A 26006-nucleotide genomic window follows, 5' to 3' on the forward strand; every position below is an offset into this window, starting at 1 on the left:
CCTTCACTTCCTCTCTCCTCACCGTCCAAGGGCCCAAACACTCCTTTCAAGTGAAGCAACATTTCACTTGCATTTCCCCCAACTTAGTCTACCGCATTCGTTGCTCCCAATGTGGTCTCCTCTACATTGGAGAGACCAAACGTAAACTGGGCGACCGCTTTGCAGAACACCTGCGGTCTGTCCGCAAGAATGACCCAAACCTCCCTGTCACTTGCCATTTCAACACTCCACCCTGTTCTCTTGCCCACATGTCTGTCCTTGGCTTGCTGTTCCAGTGAAGCCCAACACAAACTGGAGGAACAACACCTCATCTTCCGACTAGGCACGTTACAGCCTTCCAGACTGAATATTGAATTCAACAACTTTAGGTCTTGAGCTCCCTCCCCCATCCCCACCCCCTTTCTGTTTCTTCATCCTTCCTTTTGTTTTTTTTCCAATAAATTATATAGATTTTTCTTTTTCCCACCTATTTCTATTATTTTAAAATATTTTTAAATCTTTTATGCTCTCCTCACCCCCACTAGAGCTATACCTTGAGTGCCCTACCATCCATTCTTAATTAGCACATTCGTTTAGATAATATCACCAACTTCGACACCTATGTGTTCTTTTGTTCTGCTGTCTGTGACATCTTTTGATGATCTGCTTCTATCACTGCTTTTGCCTACAACCACACCCGCCCCCTCCACTACTCTCCCCCCACCCAACCCCACCCCCCCCACCACCTTAAACCAGCTTATATTTCACCCCTTCCTGGGATTCGCCTAGTTCTGTCGAAGGGTCATGAGGACTCGAAACATCAACTCTTTTCTTCTCTGCCGATGCTGCCAGACCTGCTGAGTTTTTCCAGGTAATTCTGTTTTTGTTTTGGATTTCCAGCATCCGCAGTTTTTTGTTTTTTGTTTTTATCTGGGATTACACTCCAGGCCATTGAATGTCATATCATAAGCCTTTCATTAAAATGTTTTGCAAGTCTGCAGGGGGAACAGTTAATTATATTTCTCAGCCATATCACAACATTCAAACCTGATTGAAAGCCAAAGTCAGAAAGGGTTGAGTAGGGTTCCTTCATAGATGGTCAACCTTTCAAAGCATAAGTTGCAAAACACATACCTGACAAAGAGCCAAAAGGTGTTTAAGCCATTTTACATTACAGCTTGGCTTTAGGAGAGTGCTGTCAGCTCGAAAGGTCAGACAAATTGGCTTGGAATTTAATTGTCACCCACTGACAGTGTGGTCCAGCCTCCCATTATACTGATATTTCTTCCTTTTCCTTGGAGTCAATGAATGGCTGATCCTCATGTTGTTGAGTTGACTACCTGGCAGTGAATGTTAAAATGTATTCACTTACTAACAGTACAAATCCCAGATTCTTAGACCATGGAATTCCATTAGTGTAGAATTGCCTTCAATGAAAATACACCAGGATGTCATCTAGTTTGGATATTTTTCTATGGCACAACTTCTCCTTTTGTTTCAAGTGATGATACCAAAATTGCAGTAATTTTTTCATAATCAAAAATTAAATGTTCATCCAAATCTCTGCTGCCATATCTTAACTGACGCCAAGTTTTGTACACCTATCAATCTTCTTCTCGCTGATCTACATTGGTTCCTGGATAAGTAATGTCTCAATTTTAACCATTCGGCCTGGACTTTCACCGAGTTGGAATGACTGGAGAGTCCTTTGAAAATGGCGCGCTGACCCTAATTCTGGGAATCCTGAGCCCATTCCTGAGCTGTCTGATTTTGGGAATGTCTTTAAACGGTGTGGGCTGGTTCCTGTCAAATACTTGCACCCTGGGCTCCCAACCTGGGCTGCTCCATTGCAGGGATAGGAATGTCCTTACTCCTCTGACATTTTCATGGAGTAGGACTAGGTTGTTAAAGAGCTGTGGTTCATGGCCTCTGCCATGAAGAGACATTAATGTGTATAATGCTATTGGAAATTATTTTTAAAATATAATTCTATTGGGGGTCTGTGTCTGTGTGCCTCTTAACTGAATTAAAGCCAGCTAGTCTGGGTGCTTTGATGTATAGTAGTTTTGATGTTAATTGAGTGAATAGTAAGGAGAACAGTAAGGTAAAGTGTTCATTTGCATTTTTTGAATAAACCATTCAAGACTGCGGGTGAAATCTTGCACCTAGCCAGAGGAAGCCAAACAGTGTGTTTATTTTTTCAGCCTGCTACTAAAATTGGTGCTGTGAAAGGGGTTTTACTGTTAAAAGAGCTGAAGTTCAAAAGACCGAGTGATTCAATGGAAAATTTCGATTCAAAGAGAAAGCTAGGTATCTAAAGAAAGGAAATTGTGTGTGTGAGACAGAGGCTAACTGGCCTGTACACTTGCAACCAAATTACAAAGGAACCTCATTTGGAATTCGTAAGGTCAAATGTGCTTTGCCTGGTGTCTGTTTAAAGTCTATGGGTTACTGTTGCCTTAGTGAAGATTTACCTGGGGATGATTAATTTGGGGATTTGTTAAGAAAGAGCTGTTATAACAGTAATTTGTAGCCATGGGGAGAATCTTGCCCTCGGATGGTGTGCGGGCCCCACTGACTTGGCGGTGGGCAGGCAGCTGGCCCCCGCCACTGAATTGGGGCCCGCCGCCATTTTAAGTGGGTGGGCCAATTAAGGCCCGCCCAGCGGCATCTCTGACAGGAGGCGCTATGCGTTTCCTGTGTGGGGGGTGGGGGGAGAGAGGGAATCCCCAGCTGTCAAAGTGCGGCATACGCGTGAAGGAGCACACTTTTCCCTGAGGCAAAGTCCTGTCTCAGGGAGAATACTGACAGTGTCAAAAACATTAAAAATAGAATCATTGAAAAATTATTAACATGTCCCCCTCATGTGAGATGGGACATGTTAATAAAGACCGCATAAACTTCATTAATTTTTTACAATACGGACATGAAACTTCATCCCTCCAGTGGATGAAGTTTCATGAATAATCTGGAGCCCGCTGTGGCTCCTGACCTGCCCACCAGCCTGAAGGTTGGACGGGCAGGTCTTTAATTACTTTAACTAGCCAGTCAATGGCCTCAATTGGCCATTGACAGGTCGGCAGGTGGACAGCTGATTTCGCTGTCCGCCTGCCTTCTTAAAAATTTAAATGGACTGGGGATTCCTCCCGATGTCATCCCGTGTCAATTTCCCCTTGACTGGGCCCCGCCCCCAAATCGCTGAGGGGAAAATCATGGCCCATATGTAAGTGCTTACTTTGTTGTTAAATTAACAAATGTTTAATTTAGTTTTGTATAAAAACCGCGAGACTTGGTGGTCTTATTCCTATTGAATTCAAAGTCTGTATCTCGAAATTACAAATTGCAAAAATGACAGTTGTTTCAAGTTTCCCCCTGGGATTTGAACAACTCTGTCTTTCCCATCGGTTATGAATAATAATAACCCCTCGGGGGAGTCGTGAACCTCAGTCTGCATGAGTGGACCTTCTGAAAGTTGAGTTCAAATGGTCCTCCTCATGCTCCCCATGCCAAGTTAAGCTGCCCTCATCCAATGCCAAACAATGTCCTTCCACCCACTCCCTTTGGCCACTCATACCTCCAATGCCAAGCTATGGCATTTCCATGCCCAGTGACCCACTAGACATTGTATGGACCCAATGAACAGCATTGTAACAATAGGATGTGTTAAAAAAAAACTTTTAAAAAAGTAATTAATTCACAACTTTCTCCAATGCTAAAAAAGTCATTGCACTAGGACACAATAAAAGTGTTACTCATCCCGTTAAAGTATCAATAACAAAAACTGTAAGCCCTTAAAACCACAACTGTGTGTAAATAAACATTGTGAATTTGACATAGAGATCAGACAGCCTGAGCTGTCAGTCAAATATTTTTTTTCTTTGGGGCACAGCTGTTTGAACAAGTATAATAGATGCCTGGGCTCTAAGCCAAGCCTTATTATATATGCTTTTCCTTTCATTCTTTTCAAATGTTATTTTCTTGAAAAATAAATTCCATTGTAGTTTCATTGTAGAGGGCATGGTTGTTGGTTACCTGTCAGCATACACTGCCATTATCCCTCTGAAACTGACCACAAATTCAGAATGCTGGGCATGTGCAGATTAACCATGGACCACAAAGTTACCTACATTAAATTTGCATACCACAGGGCTAGCTATGCCCAAACAATGAGAAAAGATCATTAAGGACCTAGTGAATAATTTGAACCATATTGAAAATCAATCTATTAGGTACTTTTGTGATAAAAACAGAAAGTACCGGAAAAACTCAGCTGGTCTGGCAGCATCTGTGGAGAGAGAGAGACAGGGTTAATGTTTCAAGTCCATTGTGATTCTTCTTTGGAGCATTTGCGAGATGCCTTCATGCCAGGGGAAGAGATTATCTGTAAAATGCTATTAAAATTCTATCATATAGGTTAGATCATATAGGTGAGAGACTAGAACTAGGGGGCACAGATTAAAAATAGGTGGCTTCCCATTTCAGACAGAGGGCCATTAGTCTGTGAAGTTCTCTTTCACAAACAGCAGTGGAGGTAAGGAAATTGACTATATTTAAGGCTGATTTAGAAAGGATCTTGATTGACAAGGGAGTCAAAGATAATAGGGGACAGGAAAGCAGAGATAGGCCACAATCAGATCAGCCATGATCTTTATCAAATGGTGGAGTAGGGTCGAGGGGCTGAATGGCCTACTCCTGGTCCTAATTCGTATGTTTGTATGTTCGTATGTATATCATATCTTATAGTATTTAATAATAAAATGATAAAATTATGTATAATATTACAATAAAATTGCATTATCTTATATTATATGCAATGCTACTGTATCAGAAGAGACTCCCTGTGATGTAAGTGACTTCATGACCCACTGTCTGCTGTAAATGACATTCAGAACACAAAATAGGCTAAGGGAAAGACAGACGGATACATTTAAATCACAAGCTGCGAATAGTTTGGCGAGGCTAGCTGTGTATGGGAAACAAGGTCAACCATAGCCTCATTGAAATTCTGTGAAAAGCAAGAGAGGGCTGGTTTCTCTGTAAAAGGCTGGGATAATGGGTATTTCACTGGGGCCATTAACCATCAAGGACACTCTGTGTCTCCGATGCAAAAACCTCCCTTTGTGTTGCCAATGTGCTCTCTGATAACTCATGGTCAAAACAAAGGTGTCAGAAGATTGAAGCCTGAGCAAACAAAGGGCAGCAGGAGTGAAATAAAGAGGTTTAGGGAAGGAATTCCAGAGTTCTGAATGAGTTCAGCAATACAAAAGGTGAAAAGTGGAGGCTTTGTGAGCACTGGAGTCATATGGTCTACCAGAATGGCTGTGCAATGGTGAATATGAAACTTGTCCAATATAGCTTTGAACATATATAGCCTTTAACCTCGTAAAACATCTGATCAGAGATGCTAAAGAGAAAGGCTGTCAACCAATAGCAGCAGATTAATTAGATGAGAGACTGACAATGTGATCTCAAGGAGACTTTGAAGAGGTTTTGGAAGGAAAGGAGAGATAGGAAGACACAAGGAAACAATTTTTTGTCTCGGTGCGGAGGGGTGTTTTTACATGGATGGTTTTTTAGGTTATATAAACTACATAGATGACGATGCGGGGTGGGGGGGGGGGTAGGATTAATAAGTTTGCGCATGACACAAAGATTGGCTGGGTGGTTAATAGTGAGGTTGAGTGTCTTGGGCTACAGGAAGCTATAGATGGGATGGTCAAATGGGCAAATAAGTGGCAGATGGAATTTAACCCTGAAAAGTGTGAGGTGATACACTTTGAAAGGAGTAATTTGACAAGGAAGTATTCAATGAATGGCATGACACTAGGAAGTTCTGAGGAACAAAGGGACCTTGGCATGTGTGTCCATGGATCTCTGAAGGCAGAGGGGCATGTTAGTGGGTTGGTGAAAAAGGCATTTGGGACATTTGTCTTTATTAATCGGGGCATAGATTACAAAAGTAGGGAGGTCATGTTGGAGCTGTGTAGAACCTTGGTGAGGCCACAGCTGGAGTACTGTGTGCAGTTCTGGTCGCCACATTACAGAAAGGATGTGGTTGTACTGGAGGGGGTGCAGAGGAGATTCACCAGGATGTTGCCTGGGATGAAACATTTAAGTTATGAAGAGAAGTTGGATAGACTTGGGTTGTTTTCGTTGGAGCAGAGAAGACCGAGGGGCGACCTGATCGAGGTGTACAAGATTATGAGGGGCATGGACAGGGTGGATAGGGAGCAGCTGTTCCCCTTGGTTGAAGGGTCAGTCATGAGGGGACACAATTTCAAGGTGAGGGGCAGGAGGTTTAGGGGGGATGTGAGGAAAAACGTTTTTACCCAGAGGGTGGTGACAGTCTGGAATGCGCTGCCTGGGAGGGTGGTGGAGGCGGGTTGCCTCACATCCTTTTAAAGGTACCTGGATGAGCACTTGGAATGGCATAACTTTCAAGGCTATGGGCCAAGTGCTGGTAAATGGGGTTAGGTAGGTAGGTCAGGTGTCAGTGCAGACTCGATGGGCCGAAAGGCCTCTTCTGCACTGTGTGATTCTGTGATTCTGATTCTGTGAACAGAGCATGGTAGAGCCAAACAGGTTCTTGTTGGTGAAAATCCAATTTTCCTCCACATTCCGGACCCCACACCATTTTTTCTGGAATTTTTGCAGGTCAGGAATGCCTGGTGTGCGAAATGCACACCTGTCCCCGGTGATGTTGCGTAACCCAATTTGAACAGGGGACGAAAATCAGGGCTTGACTTTCCTGCACCCCTGCTGGGATGAGGCAGGGATGAGCACGAAACTGAAGGAACACAATTCCCTCTGGGCTCCTGCCTGTCTCGACCTCACAGCAATCTTACACCCACCTTTGTCCCAGTTGAGGCCTTGAAGGGCCATTTCCTTCCTAGCCTCAACTTTTAGGCAGGTGGGAGGATTTATCTGGTGTAGGGAAGCACAAAAATGAACAGTCTTAGGCCTTAGGCAGGAAGGGAGGGGGGGCCTCCATCAGAAGACCCTTTCTGAACTTTGGGTGACCCTCCCTTAAGGCCTTGTGGTCGTTGGGCTTCCCTCCCCTCCCTGAAATCACCAATCACCCGCTTTCCACCCACCCAGGCCTTCCCTATCTTCCTCAACCGGACATCCCCAAAACTTACCTTGCCATCTGGTCCTGGGGCTCAGGCTCTGGCATGTTGAAGCCCTTTCACGTCTGTCCCCTGCAGCTCCTGCTGCTGCAGGCACTTGGGGGTTGCCAGCCAATCAGATTGGCCAGCAGCTCTCTAAGGCTGCTCCTGAGTGAGGAGTGGTAGTCCCACCTGCAGCCAATTGATGCTCATTCAAGCGTGAAATGACTGCGGGGCAGTCAGAGTTGACAGGCATGTGTTCCCCGCTGACTCTTCAGAAGGTGGAATGGGAAATGCTGCCATCCAATATATTCAGGCCCAGATTTCCTCTGTGCATCATTTTCATCTAGTGGTTCGGGATTTTGGAAGCCCGTTGAAAACATGTATAGTTTGCGAGTTCATGAAGAAAATTGAAAGCCTGTTGAGGAGTCTGAAACATTTTGAGAAGTAAGTGTAAAATGTTTTCACACCTTTAGGTGTCACTATTAGGTGCTATACTGTAATGCAGATGTGTTCTTGATTCAGTGATTCATCGTAGGGATCTGACCTGCAAAGGTAAGTTGACCCTTTTATTCATCAGCCTTATGTATTTGTTCACATGCATTACAACACTTTTCCAATGGAGAAAGCACCACAGCACAGTGAAAAATATTATGAAATGTCCTATTAGCCTTTGCTGTCATCTTTTCTACTGTGATTTAAATGACTCCGTCTGCTAAAAGAACTGGTTTGGGCACATGCAAGTCTAACCACCTGTTCCTTTACATTACAGTTTTGACACTTGAAAAAGATCTAGACTTGAAAAACATCAAAGCACCTGCTCCCTTACATTGACAGGCACCGTGCTTTGAAATTGAAATTAGTATCTTCTGTTCTTTTCTTCCTCAAGAATAGTCTATTATTTGATCAGCTACGGACATTATCAATACTTGGCTAAGTTTCTGGTGCTAATGGATATTAGCACAGCAGATATTCCATTCATCTGTGAATCAATGATAGTTTCAAGAAGTTATAATAGCAGTTTGTCCCTTTGATGTAGTTTCTGGTTTGTTGACACAAGCAAATACAATTACAAATACTATGAGGTTTTTTCACATGGTGGAATTTATTTTGTTTAATATCAATGATATGGAGACTTTTATTAGATGATGAGAGGTTTATGTGTTTTTCCAAGAAACGTAAAATATTTTCCATTGATAATGCATGGAATCTGAGAACTGTGCATAGTGTATCTTGGAGGAGTGGCTATGGAGGATATATGGGGGCAGAGAGGTGGCTTGGGCATGGTGGCATGAATGACCTGAGGGGCATGGATGGGCATTGGGGTGGGTGGAGGGAGAGGAAGATGAGGAGTGAGTTTAAGGGAGCCTTGGCAATACTGTTGGGAGTTGGGATACTACGTTTGAGGCGGGCCTTCTATCTGGACCATCTCCACACCCACACTCCTCACTCTAGTGTAGCTCACAAACTGCACTGCGAACCTGACCCCGGTGTGAAAAGACAAAAAGTGGTGTGTGAGATTATACGTGGGTCTAGTGTACAGTTTGTGAGCCACAAAAGTGTGCAGGTCAGGTTTTCCCAAGTCCAGGGGAAGATTCAGTCCAAAGTGTTAGAGAAAATAATTACAAGCGTGAGGTGGAGCATGGAGAGTGATGCACAAGGAAAAGTCAATTAACTGGAGCCAATGGAGGTTGGCAGCAACAAATAAAAGAGCAGGACTGAATGGGAGTAGGATACAGCTCGTGATGTACACATAGTCTGTATACCCTGTGCGATGTGAAAGTTGCCATGCCAGTTTTTGATAGTGTATATGTTTGCCCTTGAAGTGCCCAGGCTTTGCACATACATAACTAGTCTAAATGAGCTGATGTAGTTTTTACCCTTATTATCCAATGCAAACCAATTAGAGAGATGTTTATGATTCACAACATACAGTAGCGTCCTGCAATCCAAATGCTTCATTGCCATCTGTTGATTAGGAATGGTTGGATGAATAGTCAATTTTGATTACCACTAGGGCGTTCCTATTAAGTGGTCTCACAGTATTTTAGCATAATTCAGCACACACCTAATCATTTTCACCTCTGAGGAGACATATGCTCTGGGTAATACAAAAATTGAAACGTTGCCTGAGCAGAAAAGGTCAAAAGCGGTGCTCAATACTTAAAAACTAAACAAGAAGTTCAATTCATCAACAACATTGATTGTAACAAACAGTACAAACCTTGAACAGTTACATCTTAACTGTTAAACTCAATTTCAGAACTAATTTGCCAAACTGAATTAATGATTAATCTAACTTTGACTGTGATGTTTATGTATAAGTTTCAAACTGGCAATCCAACAGTTTTGATTTTAAAGGTGAGCAAGAGATTTAGGGTTTACCTACATAAGTATAAAATGCTACATAACACTGTTTTTTGAGATTAATGAGTGAGAGCTAACTATGTGCTACAGTACTCAAAATACTGATTGTAAGAATTCATTTTTCTCAGTATCAATGACACGGAGGCTTTTATTAATGGTAAGGGTTCTTTTTTCCATTGGAAAACCACTGTAATACATGTAGTATTTGGAATAAAAATGAACTGTTCCTGACTTAATGTCAGTCATCTGATTAGAAGCTAGGTCCACTCTTGCTGAGTAGCTGGTCATAGGATACCTATCTTCAGTCAATGCAAACTTCTGGCAGTGTTGGCATTTCATTCACTTTATGAAGAATTCGCACACAATGATCTCTTGCCCTGGCATTGGATCAGACCTTAAGTTTTCAGTTTAGGATCTGTGCCAAGTTGATTTTAGTCAGCAGAGAGGCTGATGAGCGCAATTTATCTTTGAAAGCTCTAATTTTCTCCATTTTTCACTGTGTTCTTGGAACAATCAACGGCACTAATATCGACATAAAACAGTACATCCTGATGAGCAGAGGCACTGGCAAAACACCTCGATGTGCTTTCTCTAATGAAAAGTCTTCTAAAATTTTCAAGGGCAACTAAATTAATTTGTCGATCTTTGCTTAATATGTTGAAAATTTTATTCATACTTTGGTGACTCTGTGGGAGAAAATCTTGTCCTCTTGCACAGCTGCGCGTCAAATGATTTGATGAGTTATCACTGCGTGCACTTTACATCCATTGAGTTATTACCAATGGGTTAAAATAGTGCAGGAGGAATTCTTGTGTATGTATTATCATCGAGAAAAGGGATAAGCGTTCAATAAATTATTCAGTTTTCTTACTTTGTACTTTGAACTCAGATTAAAAAAAAGCAAGTGTGTGCGACCCTTATTGTTCTACTCTCATCTCATGATGAGTTTTAGCAAGGTAATTCTTACTATACCAGGGGTGTATTTCTACATCCAGAACTGCTACTTAAAAGCATCACAAACATTTGTCTAACTCATCCTTCTCATGTTTCATAGGGAATTTTTTTGCAATCTGACTTTCTACTCCTCCTTGGAAACCTAGGGCTAGATTTTCATCATGGAGGCGGGAATCAGAAATCAGGGATTTTCCCAACATCGGGATCCCACCTCTTCCGACAGTGCTGTGTTATGGAAGTTACCCTTAACTCATCGGGGAGCGGGAGGTTAAGAACTTTAAGTCCCGACTGACATTGTTTCTGAGCCTGCACAGACTGAGAGCAGGCTACACGTGAGTGGTTCTGTGTGGTTTGTATGACCATTAGGCGGAGGACGAACCCAGTGCGCCTGTGCATGAAGAAAAAATTGACATGAAAACTCAGGTCATGTGACCAGGAACAAAGCACCATTAAAGATACCTGTCCCAGACAGGGTACAGAGGTCGGGGGGTGGGGGGACAAGGACAGGTCCCAAAAGAACAGGAAGAGGTCCCAGTTAAGCTAAAAAGTTAGGAAAAGTCTGTGATTAGCAGACTTTAAGTAAAGTGAGCTCAGTAGAAGCATTGATGTTCAAAGGGGACTCAGGATAAGCCTTGGCAATTGAAGAGGGCTCTGGAGGAACCCTGAATATCCAAGGAGGCAGCAGAAGGTTGGTGACTCCATGCTCCTGGCCAAAGGAGCAGTAGTGAGCTGTTTGGCAGAGCCTTGTGAGTCAGTGCTTGATTGCATGCTCGGGAATCCAGGGAAACAGAGTTTTGGGAGACAAGGCTGAAATCCAGCGAGATGGGTCTCATTGATGCAGTCCAAGTTGGAGCAACTTTTGGAGAGTATTCCCAGGTTAGATCTTTAAAGGTGAAGACTGCTATCTCTCATGAGAGAGACAGAGTTTCATTGAGATTCGTTGACTCACAGTGTTTACTGACATCTGGGTGGGTTGTTGAGAAATCCATGGACACAGCCTTGGTTGCATTTGCCATTCAGTTTTCCTGTTAATTCACATGTACCTCAAATTAAAACTGAATGTTAGAGTATAAAATAAATATTGTAAATAATTTTATCTTTCTGACCTTGTATAGTAAAGCTTGATTTTTGTTTTATTTAAAAACCCGTGGAATATTGTGGCTTTATTCTCTGAGCAAGTGTCTTGAATCTCAAACTTTGCCTACTTTAAACAAAAAATAATTGGTCCAAGAAAATCTTACAAAACTTGGGAGTCTGGTTCGGGTCATAACATAAATTGGGGGCTCATCTGGGATTTCAAATCCACAGACAAATATGAATGTTGGTACTTGCTGAGGTTAAGGTAAATAAGATTTCCACAGTGAAGTTCACTATGTTAATTGAAAAACAGAATAGCTTTGCCAATTTCTATGACTTTTCTGGAAAGGGAAGATTTATCCCTGAGTGACTTGCAGCAATTAACCAAGGCAAGGTTAATTGCATTAGCCAGGTTTCAAAAGAGGGACCAAAAAAGCAGACATAATTGAAGTAATGGTAGAATCTAGGATTGGAAGAAGTAAAAGCTGATCCAGATAGTGTTTCATTTGAATTAGCTAGAATTCAATTGCCGATTAAGCAGCTTGAGATAAAAAAAGAGAAATAAAAAAATCTTGAATTTGGAAAAGAAGGAGAAGAAAGAGAGAAGGAAATGGAAATGCGAAAGCTTGAGTTTCAAAAAGAAAACAAAATTAAACAGTATGAACGTGCTAGAGCAAAGTTGTCAAAATAAAGAAACATCGCTTGATCAGGCAATTTAAAATGATTATCCTCCTCAGAAACTCATAAAGCTGTCAAAATAAATAAGCAACACTTGAAAGGTACTTGACAGGGCATTATTCTCTTCAGGAGCTCATAAATCTGTCAAAATAATCAAATTTACCTGCCGCAAGACAGCTCAATAAACAAGTTCTAGAATACATAATTCATTTGTGCTTTTGAAGACACCCAAAAGCTCATTTTTAAAAATTAATTTCATGGGATATGGGCTTCGCTGGCTGGGCCAGCATTTATTACCCATCCTTAATTGCCCTTGAGAAAGTGGTGGTGATTGCCTTCTTGAACCGCTGCAGTCCATGTGGCATAGGTACACCCACAGTGCTGTTAGGAAGGGAGGTGCAGGATTTTGACCCAGCGACAGTGATGGAATGGTGATATATTTGCAAGTCAGGATAGTGAGTGACTTGGAGGGGAACTTCCAGGCGGTGGTGTTCCCATCTATCTGCTGCCCTTGTCCTTTTAGATGGTAGTGGTTGTGGGTTTGGAAGGTGCTATCGAAGGGGCTTTGCTGAATTCCTGCAGTGCATCTTGTAGATGGTACACACTACTGCCACTGTGCATCGGTGGTGGAGGAAGTGAATGTTTGTGGATGTGGTGCCAATCAAGCGGGCTGCTTTGTCCTGGATGGTGTCAAGCTTCTTGAATATTAATATCAAAGAGGAGTCAGAGGTGAAAATGAAACATGTTTGCAGCTTGCAGGGTTTCATCTGTCATGTATCTGTCAAAGCTTTCAAACAGCCAAACAATCCCCATCACTAGTACTGAGCAAACTATTGGGATTAAGGTGTGACCTACATCCCAGGGTCTTAAATGAAGTGGCAGCAGAGATCGTGGAAGCATTGGCTATAATATTCCAAAATTCTCTGGATTCTGGAAAGTTTCCAGTGGATTGGAAAAATGCTAATTCAAAAAGGGGGGAGACAGAAAGTAGGAAACTATAGGCCAGTTAGTTTAACGTATGTCATTGGGAAATTGTTGGAATTCATTGTTAAGGAAGTAGTAATGGGGCATTTGGTAAGTCAAAATGCAATCCATCAGAGTCAGCATGATTTTATGAAGAGTAAATCGTGTTTAACTAATTTGCTAGAGTTCTTCGAAGATGTGACAAGCAAAGAGGATAACGGGGACCCAGTAGATGTAATATATCTGGACTTCCAGAAGGCCTTTGATAAGGTGCCACACAAAAGTTTAATACGCAAGATAAGATCACAAGGAATTAGGGGTAATATATTAGCTTGGGTAGAGGATTAACTAACCAATGGGAAGCAGAGAGTCGGGATAAATGGGTCTTTTTCTGGATGGCAAACTATAACTAGTGGGGTGCCACAGGGTTCAGTCCTTGAGTCCCAACTATTTACAATCTATATTAATGACTTGGATTCAGGGATAGAAGATACTATAGCTAAATTTGCAGATGACACCAAAATAGGTGGGAAAGTAAGTTGCAAGAAAGAAATAAGAAATTTATAAACGGATATGGACAGGTTAGGTGAATGGGCCAAAATTTGGCAGATGGAGTTTAACGTGGATAAGTGTGAGGTTATCCCTTTTGGTCAGAAGAATAAAAAGGCGACTTATTATTTAAATGGAGAGAAACTTCAGAAGCTTCAGTGCAGAGGGATCTGGGTGTCCTGGTGCATGAATCGCTGAAAGCTAGTATACAGGTACAGCAGGTAATAAGGAAGACAAATGGAATTTTGGCATTTATTGCTAAAGGAATAGAGTATAAAAAATAGGGAAGATTTGTTGCAACTGTACAAGGCGTTGGTGAGACCGCACCTGGAGTACTGTGTACAGCTTTGGTCCCTTTACTTGAGGAAGGATATAGTTGCACTGGAGGCAGCTCAGAAGAGGTTCACTAGATTGATTCCAGAGAAGTGGGGCTTGTCTTATGAGGAGAGATTGAACAGTTTAGGCCTATACTCACTAGAGTTTAGAAGGATGAGAGGAGATCTAATTGAGGTATATGAGATGCTAAAAGGGATAGACAAAGTAGACGTGGAGTGGATGTTTCCCCTTCTAGGGCATTCTAGAATGAGAGGCCATAGTTTTAGGCTAAGGGGTGCTAGATTTAAATCAGAGATGAGGAGGAATTACTTTTCTCAAAGGGTCATGAATCTATGGAATTCACTACCTCAGAGTGCAGTGGATGCCGGGACGCTGAATAAATTTAAGGAGGAGATAGACAGATTTTTAATTAGTAACGGGTTGAAAGGTTATGGGGAGAGGGTGGGAAATTGGAGTTGAGGCCGAAATGAGATCAGCCATGATCGTAATGAATGGTGGGGCAGGCTCGAGGGGCTGAATTGCCTACTCCTGCTCCTAGTTCTTACATTCTTGTGTTCTTAAACAGATGGCTAAGCAGATCGGCAAAGAATGAAGGAAAACAATTGGAAGAGTTCAAACAGTCATCCTTGGATCTCACTGTGGGTTGGCCTTTCAATATATGATGCAGGATAGTACTTTATCCAGTGGATAATCTTTTTTTTATTTATTCATGGGATGAGGATGGTGATGGCTAAGCCAGCGCCTTCCAAACCCACAACCACCACCATCTAGAAGGACAAGGGCAGCAAATAGATGGGAACACCACCGCCTGGATGTTCCCCTCCAAGCCACTCAACATCCTGACTTTGAAATATATTGCCATTCCTTCACTGTCATTGGGTCAAAATCCTGGAACTCCCTCCCTCTCAGCACTGCGGATATATGTACACCACTGGGACCGCAGCGGTTCAAGAAAGCAGCTCACCACCACCTTCTCAAGGGCAATTAGGGAAAAGAAAATCCAGTAATATTACACAAGCTTCAATAAAGGCATACAAGATGACTGCTACCCTTTCCCACTCTGTGGCGTAATCCACTTTAGAATAAAACTACTTGTTGCAGGCCAATCCTTTTCAGGCTTGAGTGGATGACTGATTCAAATGACACCTCTTTGCAGCCCACAGCTCCAGCATTAGCTCAACAGCTCTAACAGCTCCAACTATCTCTATCCTAAACTCTCCGCAGTAACTCTAAAATACTTTTCCTTCTCTTTCATCTCAGGTTCCATTGTTTGCATGCCTCTTTGAAACTCAAATCCTTCCAAGTATAAAATTGTTTGTCTCTATCTTTTCTCTGCTTCCAAGTCATTAAATATAACATCCCGACTGCTATTTACCTGAGGAAACCCTGCAACCATGTTTATTTTCACCTCTGACTCCCCTTTGATATCCAAACAAACTCTCAACTTATCTAAAATGTAAATATTAGATCTAACCCATTTACTTGTACTTCAACCTAACACTTCTTTTCTTTTCATGTTTTAAACCACCACCCCCCCCCCCCCCCAACCACCCCAGATAACCTGACTCCTCTCAATCTCAGTCATGGGTTAAATGGTAGCACTTTAGCCTTTGAGTCTGAAGGATATGAGTTCAATCCCATTCCAGAACTTGAGTGGAAAAACATCAAAGCCAAAACCCCAATGTAGTAATGAGGGGGTGCTGCATTATTGGGGGTGCTGCCTTTTAGATGAGATGTTAAAGTGAGACCCTGTCAGCTTCCTCAGAGGTCAAAGGACCTCACGGCACTATTTTGGGCAGGTGAGTTACCTCCAGAGTCCTGGCCAATATTCATTCCTCAAACAGCATCACAAGAAGAGATTATCTGGTTATTATCACATTGCTGTTTGCAAATTGGCTGTCACCTTTCCTACATTGCAACAATGACTACACTTCAAAAGTACTTCATTGGCTGTAAAGCAATTTGGAACATCGTGAAAGGTGCTAGAGGAACGCAAATCTTGTTTTTTGTCTTTTGTTTCAATAAACATAGCTGCCTTCCTGATGTATCGGTGTAAAGCCAACTGCTAGATATTGCATAGGTTCCTCCATATCAGCCCAAAAGGATCCTGAAATAACAAACATTTGAATGCAGTGGTCAGTTTGTGGTACACTGGCAGTGTGATGGTGTGGTGAGGTACACAAAATCGGTCTAACGTATGCACAAGCTCCAGATGGAGTCTTTCAGGGTCTCCTTGGACACCGCTGCAGCATTCAGGGAGTATTATCTGGACTGCAGCTTCTGCTAACAGGATCACGGGGTGAATAGCAAATGCCTAATGTGGAGCTTTACTCGCACATCATTCCTTTGCAGCTCCTCTTCATTTTGTCCCATTGGCAGCCGGGCATAAAATAATTCCCACTGAGCAAAGGTCCAAAAATTTACAAGGTAGACTGAAGTTGAAGGTAAACCTTCATCTGGCACTAAAAAAAAAATAGAATATTCGAAGATAAAACAATAACACACTGAGGGCTTCTCCTGTAGGGTTTATTAACAATTTCCAGATCAATGTGAGTTTTACAATTTTGACTTCTATGCAGTGACAATGGGTACTCCTTCTTTCAGGCACATGTGAATGTGCCACATGACATCACCACAGCATTGTACATTAATCCAAATATTTCGCATTTAGATGCATTATTCTTTTTGACAGCAAACCAAAACGATGGAAAGATACAGGGTCAAAAAAAAACCAGCAACCTCAGGACCAAGGTTATGCCGGATTTCAGTTCTTGCCGGATTTCGGTTCAGGAGGCTTGGGCTGTGGGCTGCTTGGACTAAGCTGGGTCAGGCGGGGTCAAGGGTTGCTCGGAGCATGGGAATAGACTGACAATGAAGCAATGAAGGGGGATAACTAGTTCGGCACCATGCCCCACCAATGCAGCACTTAGCCAAATTGGCCAGGTAAGTTATTTATTTTATTTCACTCAATTAAGACTGAAGCATGGCACATTCTAAAAATGTCTGGCTATTGGACAATTCCTGTTTGCAGACAGCTGGATTTGAGACACTGTATATACATGCCTGTATAAATTGGCATGAGTATTTCAGAACATGTCAAAATGCCAACTCCTGTACTGACTGCCCAAATCAATCAGTATAGGGAGAGAGATTTAGCTCATGAGGTCTAACCATTCATTAAATACAGGGAACACAGACATTCCTCTGTACCCCCAATTAAGAGGCAACGTGGTATAGTTAACATTGTGTTTTGTTCTGTAGGCTCACATCCACTGCTCATCAAGGTCCTTTGAGATAAGAGAGATAGTAAGTTTGTGTTCAAATTAAGTCCACTTTTTAGAGGCAAAAAGACAGAAGTGACCATCATTTCTGTGTCAGCCTGGACAATGAGTGTGAGAAAGTATTTGATTGTCAGCAGGCATCACAACTGACCCAAATCCAGTCTTCATCTGATGAAGAATGAAGAACTCTTTCAACACGTATTGCTGCTGTCGCTCAGAAACGGAGGACCCATGATACATCCTTTCCAGAAATAAAGATTTCTGAGGCCAATTATAATGCTACTACTGCTGAAACTAGTTAACCCGACAGTGAGCAGGGATCTTCCTAATTTGTGTATCTCAGCAACTTGCGAGATTGTTGCTGGGGGAGCAGGCGGGGGAGATATTCAATCTGAATAGAATGAATCTCCAGGCCCTGAATTTTTCGGATGGCTTGGTGGTATACTCAAATGCTGAAATAAAGGCCGGGACCTGATGCTGGGACCCAAAAGCGGCTCCCCAATCCCATGTGGGTGGAACACAAGACTGGGGGGCTTATTTTGCCCATAGTGACCAATTACAAGCTCCCTGCCACAACTACCGACCATTTAAGGATGGTGCCCTGCCTTTCTGAGCTACCAGCCTAATCAGAGGGTCAGCAGCTCTGCAGTGCCATCAAAAGTGGTGGCCACTGCTGAGGTTGCAAGGGGAAAGAGACATCACCTCCATATTTAGGCAGTTTCACAGGTATTTGGAAAATGTTTTATATGCCCAGGCCAGGCAGGCAGGACCTAGCACTGAGAGGAGTGAGCCCCCCACCCCCCCAAGCTGTGGGGTTGGCCAGTGCCATTCCTAATAGCACTGTGGGTGTACCTACACCACATGGACTGCATGCAGTTTACCACCACCTTCTCAAGGGCAATTAGGGATGGGCAATGAATGCTGATCCAGCCAGCGACACCCACATCCCATGAATGAATAAAGAAAAAAGAAATGCTGCAACTATCATATCAGAACGTTAGCATAAAATTATGCAAACAGCATTTTAATTTCTTTGACGATCATCACTCAAGACTGTATTCCACTTATTTTCTTTCATAAATGCGTAAGTAAAGGTCACAGTGTCCTGAATGAAATTACTTTGGGACAACGTGAATCACTTCTTTATGGTTACAGGGCTGCAAACAGTCTTGAATGTAATTTTTAATTTGATGATGTCTATCTCCGACAAAGACCGGGGCATAACTTTAGCAAGGACAAATGTGGGTCCATTAAGGCAGGGACAGGAGAATTCATAATGGAGAACGGGGGACTAGCAGAGAAATTAAACAATGGCTTTGTGTCTGTCTTCATGGAAGAAGATACAGAAAATCTCCCAGGAATACTAGGGAACCAAGAGGTTGTGAAAATGAGGAACTGAAAGAAATGAGTATTAATACAGAGGTAGTATTTGAAAAATTAATTAGATTAAAGGCGGATTAATCCCTTGGACCTGATGAGCTTCATCCCAGAGTGTTGAAGGATGTGGCTAGAGAGATAATTGGTGGTTATCTTTCTAAATTCTGTAGATTCTGGAAAGGTTCCTGCAGACTGGAAAGTAGCAAATGCAACCCCACTATTTAAGAAGGGAGGGAGGGAGACAATGGAGAACAGCAGACCTGTTAGTTTGATATCAGTAGTAGGGAAAATGTTAGAATCTATTCTAAAGGATGTAATAATTGGACACTTGAAAATAATTATATGATTGGGCAGAGTAAACATAGATTTATGAAAATGAAATTATATTTGAAAAACCTGTTGGAATTTTTGGAGGATGTTGCTTGTAGCATAGATAGAGGAGAACCAGTGGATGTGGTGTATTTGGATTGTCAGAAGACTTTTGATTTTGTCCCACACAGGTTAGTAAACAAAATTAGAGCACTGAGGATTGGGGGTAACATACTGGCTTGGATTGAGAATTGGTTAATGGATAGAAAACAGAGAGTAAGAATAACTGGTTCATTCTCAGGGTGGCAGGCTGTTACTAGTGAGATACTACAAGGGAAAGTGCTGGACTCACAGCTGTTCACAATCTATATAAATGACTTGAATGTGGGGATCAAATGTAATTTTTCCAAATTTGCTGATGACACAAAACTAGATGGGAATGTGAGTTGTGAGGAAGATGCAAGGAGGATTTAAGGGGACTTGGGCAGGCTGAGTGAATGGCAGGAACACGGCAGATGGAATATAATGTGACTAAGTGTGAAATTATCCACTTTGGTAGGAAAAATAGAAAGGCAGAATATTTCTTAAATGGTGAGAGCTTGGGAAGTGTTGATGTCCAAAGGGACCTGGGTATCCTTGTGCCTGAGTCACTAAAAGTTAGCCTGCTGGTTCAGCAAACAGTGAGGAAGGCAAAGCGTATGTTGGCCTTCATCACTGGGGATTTGAGTACAGGAGTAAAGGTGTCTTGCTGCAATTGTATAGAACCTTGGTGAGACTGCAACTGGAGTATTGTGTACAGTTTTGGTCTCCTTATCTAAGGATATACTTGCCATAGAGGGAGTGCAACAGGGGTTCACCAGACTAATTGCTGGGATGGCAGATTGTCTTATGAGGAGAGATTGACGGAACTGGGCCTGTATACCCTAGGGTTTCGAAGAATGGGAGTTGATCCCATTGAAGCTTACAGCATTTTTACAGGGTGTGACAGGGTAGATGTGGGGAGGATGTTTCCCCTGGCTGCTGAGTCTAGAACCAGGGGACACAGTCTCTGAACAAGGGAGCACACCATTTAAGACTGAGATGAGGAGGAATTTCTTCACTCAGAAGGAGGTGAATCTTTGGAACTCTCCACCCCAGAGGGTTGTGGACGCTCAGTCGTTGAGCATGTTCAAGACAGAAATCGATAGATTTCTGGAAACTAATGAAATCAAGGGATGTAGGATAGTGCGGGAAAGTGGCATTGATTATCAGACATGATCCAATTGAATGGTGGAGAAGACTCAATGGGCCAAATGGCCTTCTCCTGTTCCTATATTCCTATGTTTCTATATGGATGCTTGTTTTCCAAAAGAGAATTTGTCTGAAGGTATGGAGGTGCCTTGTGAGATGCAGCTAATCTTCGTAACAGTACACTGGACAGTCCCTCTTAGATTCATAGGATCCTATTAAATATTGTTTGTTTCTGTTTAATTGAGTTTGCACATCTAAGTGATATAATCAGATAACCATGTTTTCCTTACTAATGCCAACAGAAGGGGTTGTATTCTGTAATGAATTTGTCTAATACTGCAGTTGGGCTGAGCTCTATATAGAGATGTGACAACGTGAGATATATCTGAAGACGGTACTAAATTTGAATTGATAGAAAAAGTGCCTACTCTCAACTTGCTCCTGCAACCTAATATGAAATGAATTTCCAGTCTCAATCTAGTGCCTAATGGATTTAAATTGTTAGCACAAAAAATGCTGTTCTTTAAAATTTTATACACATTTCACTTATGCTGAAATTAATATAAGGTGATTCCCTTTGGAAATGACTTTGGGTTCCAGTCAACTGGCTGTACAATACGCAGTGAAATCTGAATTATTACAACAGTCATTAAGTACCCTTTCTAAAAAGATTTTAGGGTTTTGGCAATTTCATTTAGAAAAGCCTTTCAAGAAATCAAGTATTCAATAAGATTAGTACTTATAAGGTTTGATAAAAGCGAATTGCTGCAAATGCTGGAAATATGAAATAAAAACTGAAAATGCTGGAAAAACTCAGCAGGGCTGACTGCATCTGTGGAGAGAGAAACAGAGTTAACGTTTCGAGTCCATATGACTCTTCTTCAGAGCTCTGATGAAGAGTTGTGCGAATTTGAAACGTTAACTCTGTTTCTCTCTACAGATGCTGTCAGACCTGATGAGATTTTACAGCTTTTTCTCTTTTTAATTCCAACGTTTGAGTTGGGTTACTGAAATGGTTCACTCAAGGAGACAGGTTATAACTGGGCTGACAATGATCTGGAAGAGAATATATTCGCCAGAAAACTAAAATAGAAACCCATTCCAATCACTAGTACAGCCGTCCACCAGAAAATTAACACTGATGCCTTCATTACATTAACAACGATACAGGAGCACCCTGACCAGCAAGCCAGGGTTTCTCAGTGACCTGAAGGGCCAATGTATACAATACTCATTTTCACACTGTATCAAGAACACCATGATGCACATGCAATGGCATTCTTAGCATGGACCATACTAAGCTGTCCAGTTACTTCTGAAATTTAGAATGCCACTGCATGGGCCCAGATTCACACTTGAGACTCCTTAGTAGCATGAGTTTACTTACTGGGGTAGGGAAGAGTGGGGAAGAGCAGCAGAACAAAAAGAAAGAACAATTGTCACGGTGGACTGTGGCCTCTGTGGTGCCTCATCAGTTCCACCTTTGATGCTAACTTTGGTACAATATTGTTTCACCATCAAGAGAGATGGAGTAACAAGATCAGCGTGCAATTCTGGTTGCTGTATATCAAGAACTTTGCAATATTGTTGATTAATGGTATCAATTTAGTGTGAAAATCCGCTATAATACCAAATAGCGAACATTAATCTTCCAAACCATGCCATACTTTTCAGGCGGTACAAATTAGCATGTTTTGTCTTCAGCCTAGACCATTATTTGTTTGGTGCTGTTACCTACATTTAGTGAACTTTCTTTCCAAATGTAGGAATGGACAGTGTTTACCTGAGTTGGGGTTAGTGCAGCAGACATTTATTCTTCTTTAACGAATAACGTCCTCACAGAACAGGCCTACCTAGACATTGAATCTGAAGGCCGAACAGTTATCTGCACTGTTGAAAATGGTCTTTGTGCTGAATAGTGTGTTTGATCATGTTTTAAAGCATGTATAAGCTGTTGTTGACTCAGACAGAAAATTTTGCAAATACTTTTCCATATTATTGAAAAACAACAGTGTTGAATCCTTGGTCAGTAGTTTAGGTGGACTAATGGATTTGGGCTGCACGTTTGTTTCGGGATGACTGAGTTGGTACAATGGACATAGCAAATCAGTAAGCGGTTCTTATGTAGAACACATTCTATTTATTTACAAAGGGACTCAGCAGCTACACTTGTGTGCTTACAACTCAAACTTTGTCTCTACATTAAAAACTCTTACTCTAGACTACTCACTACAGTCTACTAAGGTAGCCCGCAGTACTCTGTCATTGGATAATAAGATCCTGTGATCTTCCATTATAACATTCATCTTAACACACTCAGTTGAGTTCTTTCAACAGGAGATGTTGACGCAGACGTGAACACTGGAGGAATAATTTCCTGAAACTTTGTTTCTCTCCTCCTTATATGATCCCTTTGTCTTCCACTTTCACATGGTAAGAAAGAGGCCCAGTGACTTCACTTATTTCACCTGATAACCACTTAGGTCCTTCACCCAAATTTTTCATATATGCCATCTCCCCTATGGTAAACTTTCTGTCACGACTATTCTGACTTCCCTGACTCCCTTCTACCCTCCCCCCTAAATTTGGTGTTATTAAGCTCAATCTCATTCTAAGGTGGCATTTCTTCAACAATCCCACAGGTGGGACACCTGTTCTCGTGTGAGGAGTAGTTCTATAATGGAAAAGAAAAACGTGCTAACTTGGTCACTATGGAGTCTCCAGTTAATTTCTGCACACCATTTTTGAATGTTTGAACTGCTCGCTCTGCTAGTCCATTCGAAGAAGGATGGTATGGTGAAGTTTTTACATGAGTAATAGCGTTGAGGCTGAGGTTGAAACTCAGCACGTGGAAATGCCTTGCCGTTGTCTGATACGACTACTTCTGGTAGTCCATTGATGGCGAAACTTTGTTGTAGCTTGTCAGTTGTAGCAGAAGTTGTTGGTGACTTTACTTCATATATGTCTATCCACTTTGAGTGAGTATAAACAATACGGAGAAACATTGTTCCTATAAAAGGTCCCACATAGTCAATATGTAATCACATCCATGGCCTTCCTGGCCCCCCAAAGGTATAACGGACTTGCTGGAGCTAACTTTTGCACTTGCTGACACTGCATACAATTAAACTCTCTATTTCTCCATCCATTCCAGGCCACCATTAATAGCTGCATACTATGGTCTTCATTCGGGAAATACCTGGATGTGCACCAAGTAATTCAGTTAAAAAAGGCTTTTGTCCTTTTGGAGCAACAATCACTCGTGCTCCCCACAGTAAGATACCATCCTGGCTGGTTATCTCATATCTTCTGTGAAAATAAGGTTTCATTTCATCAGATTCCTGTTCTTGTGACCAACCGTGAATAACTTGTTCTTGTACTTTGGAGAAGACTGGGTCTCGACTTGTCCAATCTCTGATCTGTCTGGCATATATCGGTGATGAATCTAAGAAGTTCAATAGTAAAATTAATTCTTGAGAAACTGGAACATCCTCATTGTTTTCTTTCAAAGGCAAATGACTAAGCGCATCAGCATTTGCAGTCTGATTTCCAGGCCTGTGGATGAAAATATACTCATACGCTGCCAGTATCAATGCCCATCTCTGTATTCTTGCTGGGGCTATGGTCTTGTCCTCGCTGAACAATCTTAGCAAAGGCTGTTGTCCAAAATGATAGTAAAATGATGACCCCGTGTACACACTGGTGAAATTTCTCAACACCAAAGAAGATTGGTAAGCCTTCTTTTTCTATCTGTGAGTGTCCCTTATCTGCTGTGTTGAGCGTTCTTGAAACATATCCAATAGGTCGTTCTGAGCCATCATCCATTTGATGGGAGAGCACTGCTCCCACTGCAAAGGGAGATGCGTCAAATGTCAGAACTAACTCTTTTCTTTGTTCAAAATGTACTAATAGGGTGGATGAGTCTTACAGCTGTTTCATTTTATGAAAGATTCTTTCTGTGGTGTTTGTCAAGACCAATGTTAGTTTTTCTTGAGTAGATAATACAGGGGGTGCCAGTTCTGTCAACAAATTCGGCAAAAAGCCAAACAGTAATTGATCAACCCCAAGGATGATTTTAGCTTGGAGGTGTCCCTTGGTGCTGTTGCCTCTCTAATGGCTCTCACTTTATCTTCAACTGGGTGGTGGCCTTATGCATCTATCCTGTAACCTAAATAGAATACCTCTTTCAGTTGGAACATGCACCTATTGTTTTTTAAATGCACTTCCACCTGTGAAAAATACTTCAAAACGTCTTCCAAGTTCACCAAATGCTCCTTTTCAGTGAGTCCTGTCAGTAGGACATCACCTAAATAAACTATAATGTGAGGCAAACCCTGCAGTAAATTTTCCATTGTCCTCTGGAATATGGCACAAGCTGAGGATGCACCAAAAGGCAAACAGGTATATTGATACAACCCTTTGTGTGTATTAATTGTGACAAACCTCTGAGAGGCCTTCTCTAACTCCAATTCTTGATAAGCATGGCTCATATCAAGCTTCATGTAGGCGGTTCCATCTGTCAACTTAGTATACAAGTCTTCAATTTTTGGTGTAGGGTGTCTGACCAACTTAGCCACTTTATAGGCAGTCAATTTGTAGTCTCCACAAATTTGAACACTTTGATCAGGCTTAAATATGGGGACTATTGGTGTTGCCCATTCCAAGAACTGCACAGGTTGTACCACTCCCAGTTTCTCTAATCTATCCAATTCAGCGTCTACCTTTTCCTGCACTGCATAAGACCAGTGCGGTCTTGCCTTCATAAATCAGGAAGGGCAGAGGAGTAAAGTCTGGATCAATATGAATTTTTGCTTGTAGCCCTTGGATCTTCCTGAGTTCATCTTGGAAAACTGAGGCGTATTTTTGTAGTAGCTCAGGTAAGTCACTGGCTCTCAGTTGGAAGATCTCAGTTCAATCCAATATACTTTCTTTCAGTCAGTTTCATCCAAGGAGACTGGGCCCCTCACCTGCTATCACCATCAAGGGTAGTTTTACTGATTGACTTCCATACTGTACAGTAACCCTTTGATTTTGATGTCTTCTCCTGTGTAAGTTTTCAATTTGGCATCCGTTCCCACCAAATTTAATTTACATTCCTCACAATTCAGATATTTAAAATTATGCTCACCTATCAATGCATCCACCTCCATTCTTATAGGCCTATTATTCACCCTCACTATTATGTAGATTGGTTCTGTTCTTCCTACCTTTAAATTATACAATGAATAAATATCTGAATCTGTTACTTCAGGCCCTTCTATGTTACGAATCTCATGGGGTTTTTTATTTTAATTGAAAGTCTGCCTGATTTTATCTTTGCAATGACTCATGAGGTGCCCGTTTCGATGACTGTAAAGACATTCAATTTTTTAAACTTTGATTCATTTCAAGGTTGTCTGCTTCCACCTCTGTTGCCATTATTCCATGTTTTCGCTGCTCAGTCATTTCTTTTTATTTGTCTGTAAGCTGTGGCTGCTTCCGGCTTCTCATCAGAGCTGTACCTTCTTGCACCCTTTTTGGCTGGGGCTCCCCACCCAATTTGCAGGATGGCGCCATTTTTCACTCCCTGTGTGGCTTTCGAGTCCCTCACTGTGCCTTCCATAGTCAGTGTTATTTGTTGCACCTTTTGAATTTCCAAATTTGTTTCAGACAGTAATCTCTTCTGAACTGAATCTTCATTTATACCGCACACCAAACAATCTCCTAAGCATTTCATTTATAGATGTACCAATACTCTGTTGACTGTTTTAGACTTGCCACATAACAAGCAACTGTCTGTCCTGGGGGCTCCATTTCTTGA

Source organism: Carcharodon carcharias, chromosome 10 (genome assembly GCF_017639515.1).
Source record: "Carcharodon carcharias isolate sCarCar2 chromosome 10, sCarCar2.pri, whole genome shotgun sequence".
Taxonomy (NCBI): Eukaryota; Metazoa; Chordata; class Chondrichthyes; order Lamniformes; family Lamnidae; genus Carcharodon; species Carcharodon carcharias.